General features: G+C 48.5%; 1 protein-coding gene across 1 annotated transcript in view; it reads right to left on the bottom strand.

The window, feature by feature from the left end:
• The window catches only part of LOC126456643 (acetylcholinesterase-like), a 372,833-nt gene extending 370,039 nt beyond the window's left edge, over positions 1–2,794 (bottom strand). Inside the window, exon 1 of the mRNA XM_050092387.1 lies at positions 2,727–2,794. The gene's annotated coding sequence lies outside the window, so the exon portion shown is untranslated. The remainder of the gene's footprint in view (positions 1–2,726) is intronic.
• Positions 2,795–6,000: the final 3,206 nt, after the last annotated feature.

A 6,000-nucleotide genomic window follows, 5' to 3' on the forward strand; every position in this document is an offset into this window, starting at 1 on the left:
AAATGTAGGTTACTGCCGATGAGCAGGAAAAGACCATCCCGTAATGTTCGAACATAGAATTAGTAGTGTGCAGCTTGGCACAGTTATGGCGATTAAATATGTAGGTGTAAAACTGGAAAGTAATATGAAATGGAAGGAATACGTAAGATGAGTAGTAGGGAAGGCTAGCATTGGACTTCAGTTTATTAGAAGAATTTTAGGAAAGTGTCGGTCATCGATAAATGTGACTGCACACACAACACTAGTGCGGCCAATTCTTAGGTATTTCGCGAGTGTTTGGAATCCCCATCAGGTGGGATTAAAGGAGGACATCGAAGCGACTGATAGGCAGGGGTCTAGCTTTGTTACTGGTGAGTTCAATCAGCACTCGAGTATTACGAAGATGCTTAGGGAAATCAAGCGGGAATCCCCAGGAGGGAAGGCGTTCTTTTCATGGATTACTATTTGGGAGATATGATACTGCGTGAAGAGTTTGACAGAGCACTGAAAGACCTAAGTCGAAACAAGGCCCCGGGAGTAGACAACATTCCATTAGAACTACTGACAGCCTTGGGAGAGCCAGTCCTGACAAAACTCTACCATCTGGTGAGAAAGATGTATGAGACAGGCGAAATACCCTCAGACTTCAACAACAATTCCAATCCCAAAGCAGGTGTTGACAGATGTGAAAATTACCGAACTGTCAGTTTAATAAGTCACGGATGCAAAATACTAACGCGAATTCTTTACAGACGAATGGAAAAACTAGTAGAAGCCGACCTCTGGGAAGATCAATTCGGATTCCGTAGAAATATCGGAACACGTGAGGCAATACTGACCTTACGACTTATCTTAGAAGCTAGATTAAGGAAAGGCAAACCTACGTTTCTAGCATTTGTAGACTTAGAGAAAGCTTTTGACAATGTTGACTGGAATACTCTCTTTCAAATTCTGAAGGTGGCAGGGGTAAAATACAGGGAGCGAAAAGCTATTTACAATTTGTACAGAAACCAGATGGCAGTTATAAGAAACGAGGGACATCAAAGAGAAGAAGTGGTTGGGCCGGCCGCGGTGGTCTAGCGGTTCTAGGCGCGCAGTCCGGAGCCGCGCGACTGCTACAGTCGCAGGTTCGAATCCTGCCTCGGGCATGGATGTGTGTGATGTCCTTAGGTTAGTTAGGATTAAGTTGTTCTAATTTCTAGGGGACTGATGACCACAGTAGTAAAGTCCCATAGTGCTCAGAGCCATTTGAACCATTTGAAGCAGTGGTTGGGAAGGGAGTGACACAGGGTTGTAGCCTCTCCCCGATGTTATTCAATCTCTATATTGAGCAAGCAGTGAATGAATCAAAAGAAAAATTCGGAGTAGGTATTAAAATCCGTGGAGAAGAAATAAAAACTTTGAGGTTCGCCGATGACATTGTAATGCTGTCAGAGACAGCAAAGGACTTGGAACAGCAGCTGAACGGAATGGACAGTGTCTCGAAAGGAGGATATAAGACGAACATGAACAAAAGCAAAACGAGGATAATGGAATGTAGTCGAATTAAGCCGAGTGATGCTGAGGGAATTAGATTATGAAATGCGACACTTAAAGTAGTAAAGGAGTTTTTCTATTTGGGGAGCAAAATAACTGATGATGGTCGAAGTAGAGAGGATATAAAATGTAGACTAGCAATGGCAAGGAAAGCGTTTTTGAAGAAAAAAAAATTGTTAACATCGAGTACAGATTTAAGTGTCAGGAAGTCGTTTCTGAAAGTATTTGTATGGAGTGTAGCCATGTATGGAAGTGAAACACGGACGATAAGTAGTTTGGAGAAGAAGAGAATAAAAGCTTTTGAAATGTGATGCTACAGAAGAATGCTGAAGATTAGATGGGTAGATCACATAACTAAAGAGGAAGTATTGGATAGGATTGGGGAGAAGAGAAGTTTGTGGCGCAACTTGACTAGAAGAAGGGATCAGTTGGTAGGACATGTTCTGAGGCACCAAGCGATCACCAATTCAGTATTAGAGGGCAGCGTGGTGTGTAAAAATCGTAGAGGGAGACCTGGAGATGAATACACTAAGCAGATTCAGAAGGATGTAGGCTGCAGTAGGTACTGGGAGATGAAGAAGCTTGCACAGGATAGAGTAGCATGGAGAGCTGCATCAAACCAGTCTCAGGACTGAAGACCAACAACAACAACAACTATTGAGCAAAATCTTGGAGAACCGTCATTTGAAGGTGACGGCAGAACGATTCTAATGCTGGCAATATAAACTTCGCGTAACGACCACGAAGAATACAGAAATTAGAGCTCGAAAAATTAGGGCTCTTATGGAGGATAGGGAGTCATTTTTCACTCGTTTTGTTTGGGAGTGGCACAGAATGGTGAAATGAAATGTTCGTATGTGTTCGATAGCCGCGAGTCCCCACCTTATGAAGTTCGACCGCCGGGTTGCAGGTCTTTTCAGCTGACGCCACGCTGAGTGACCTGCGTGACGATGATGATGATGATGATGAAATGATGATGAGGACAACACAAGACGCATTCCCCGAGTGGAGAAAATCTCCAACCCATCCGTGAGTACAACTGGGCCTACTGCATGGCAGCCACATCCACTGACCGTCAAGTAAGGGGGCTGACACTAGTGTTGGTGCAGGGCACCTTCCGTCATGTACCACACGGTGGCATGTATGTATGTATGTATGACGAAATGTTGGCAAGGCCTGTGGTGCGGATGAGAGTATGAGGAGCGGCGCACCTTGCCCTTGGTGGTCTGCACGACGAGCGGGTCGTCCTCGGGGTGCCGGCGCGCGCTGCCCGACAGCGGCTGCTGCGGCGCCTGCGGCGGCTGCGGGTCGAGGTCAAGGTCGAGGTGCAGGTCCTCGCCGCTGGCGCTGGCGTCGCGCTGCCGCAGCGCCGACAGGTGGTGGCGGCCGCGAGCGCTGCCGCCGCCCGCCACCAGCCACGCCACCAGCGCCACGCTCACGCGCCACCGCCACATCCCCATCCTGCGCCTCACGGGCTCTGCGCAGGTCACAACGTCCGCCGTCAGGGAGAGCTGCCGGCAACTTAGAGTAACTATGTACACTATAATAGGGCGCGCTGCAAAACTTAAGATACAGTAACATAATATATTAAAGATTCGCTGGGAATGAATCAAAGTGTGAGGACATGCTGGAAGTCACATGGCATGACATCAGTGTGGCTAAGGTGCCAAATGGGGCTAGGCCACAAAATGAGGAAGAAGAAGAAACAGGGGAAACTCAGTGCGGCAGCCACCAGTTACGATATAGTTTGGTGGCCCGTAGACAACATTCAGATCGCTTCACACTGGGACTAATCATCGGAGAACTACATTACTGGCCATTAAATTTGCTACACCAAGAAGAAATGCAAATTATAAACGGGTATTCATTGCACAAATATACTAGAACTAACAATTCATTACATTTTCACGCAATTTCAGTGCATAGATCCTGAGAAATCAGTACCCAGAACAACCACCTCTGGCCGTGATAATGGCCTTGATACGCCTGGGCATTGAGTCAAACAGAGCTTGGATGGCATGTACAGGCACAGCTGCCCATCCAGCTTCAACACGATACCACGGTTCATCAAGAGTAGTGACTGGCGTATTGTGACGAGTCTGTTGTTCGGCCACCATTGACCAGACGCTTTCAGTTGGTGAGAGAACTGGAGAATGTGCTGGCCAGGACAGCAGTCGAACATTTTCTGTATCCAGAAAGGTCCGTACAGGACCTGCAACATGCGGTCGTACATTATCCTGCTGAAATGTAGGGTTTCGCAGGGATCGAATGAAGGGTAGAGTCACGGGTCGTAACACATCTGAAATGTAACGTCCACTGTTCAAAGTGCCGCCAATGCCAACAAGAGGTGACCGAGACGTGTAACCAATGGCCGCCCAACCCATCATGCCGGGTCATACGCCAGTATGGCGATGACGAATGCACGCTTCCAATGTGTGTTCACCGTGATGTCACCAAACATGGACCGTCATGATGCTGTAAAGAGAACCTGGATTCATCCGAAAAAAATGAAGTTTTGCCATTCGTACACCCAGGTTCGTCGTTGAGTACACCATTGCAGGCGCTCCTGTCGGTGATGCAGCGTCAAGGGTAACCGCAGCCATCGTCTCCGAGCTGATAGCCCATGCTCCTGCAAACGTAGTCCAACTGTTCGTACAGATGGTTCTTGTCTTGCAAACGTCCCCATATGTTGACTCAGGGATCGAGACGTGGCTGCACGATCCGTTTCAGCCATGCGGATAAGATGCCTGTCATCTAGACAGCTAGTCATTCCATATTCTGCTAACAGTCATTGGATCTCGAGCAATGCGAGCAGCAATGTCGCGATACGATAAACTGCAATCGCGATAGGCTAGAATCCGACCTTCATGAAAGTCGGAAACGTGATGGTACGCATTTCTCCTCCTTACACGAGGCATCACAACAACGTTTCACCAGGCAACGCCGGTCAACTGCTGTTTGTGTATGAGAAATCGGTTGGAAGCTTTCCTCACGTCAGCACGTTGTAGGTGTCGCCACCGGCGCCATCCTTGTGTGAATGCTCTGAAAAGCTAATCATTTGCATATCATAGCATCTTCTTCCTGTAGGTTAAATTTCGCGTCTGTAGCACGTCATTTTCGTAGTGTAGCAATATTAATGGTCAGTAGTGTATAAGAAGGTAGAAGTGACGAGCGTAGCCCGAGAGTATGTCACTGCTCACAGCATTCTTTCTCGCGCCTTCGGGGTGTTCCAAACTACAGGCACTGCTGCCCAAAGGAGAGGAAGTGGCGGACAACGGTCAACTACAGCTGCAGATGACCGCTAAATTATGCAGCACGAATGAAGACACCCACGACAATCAGCGGGCTCAACTGCAGCCACAGGACTGCAATTCATGAAATCTCACTCCTGCCCTTGGGTGGTGTATTTGTCCAACGTCAAATACTCCGTGCTCCGTTGAAGCACGCACATCGGCGACATTGTTTTCGATGCTGCCAAGAGTGTAGGGCCTGGAATAACGACGATTGGGGTCGCTCTCTTCCAGTGAGAGCGGGTACGATCTGAGTAGTGTCTCTGATCGTACTCTCACATGAAGGGAGTTGGGAACACGAAATGCACCCAGGAACGTTGTCGAACACGATCGCTTTGGTATTTCACCTCTTGTGTGGAGAGGCATAATACTGCACGGGTGTAGTGCCCTCCAAATCTTTGAACGCGATGCACATAACTGTCGCCGTTATTCTAGCACTAAACTCCTCCCATTTTAATGGTTAAATTGGACCCGTTTTTACGAATGAAAATCCGCGACCACGTCGAACAGCGCAGGATGATGCTGATGCTGATGCTGATGTTTGATTTGGCTCAAAAATGGCTCTCAGCACTTTGGGACTGCTAAGGTCATCAGTCCCCTAGAACTTAGAACTACTTAAACCTAACTAACCTAAGGACAGCACACAAATCCATGCCCGAGGCAGGATTCGAGCCTGCGACCGTAGCGATCGCGCGGTTCGAGACTGTAGCGCCTAGAACCGCTCGGCCACCTCGGCCGGCGATGTTTGGTTAGTGGGGCGCTCAACTGCGCGGTTATCAGCGTCCGTACAAAGTCCCAACCTTGGATCAGCCCAATCTCGCCACTTTCATGAATGGTGATGAAATGACGAGGACAACGCAAACACCCAGTCATCTCGAAGCCGGTGAAAATCTCTGACCCCGCCGGGAATCGAACCGGGAACTCCGTGCTCGGAAAGCGAGAACGCGACCGCGAGACCACGAGCTACGGACGAACAGCGCAGGTGGAGGAACTCTTGGAATGTGGAAATAATCGTCGAATAGAGCGGCCTCTCCGTTCCCCGACTTCAGTCTCCAGGTACACGTGTGGGATGCGTTGAGGAAACGTATTGTAGGGCGTCCACGTGCACCAAAGACTATCCAGAAGTTGTGGACCACACTGGTGGAGGAATGTAACTCCCTGCCACGAGAGCTCCTCATGAAATTAATGGTCAACA

Source organism: Schistocerca serialis, chromosome 2 (assembly GCF_023864345.2).
Source record: "Schistocerca serialis cubense isolate TAMUIC-IGC-003099 chromosome 2, iqSchSeri2.2, whole genome shotgun sequence".
Lineage (NCBI taxonomy): Eukaryota > Metazoa > Arthropoda > Insecta > Orthoptera > Acrididae > Schistocerca > Schistocerca serialis.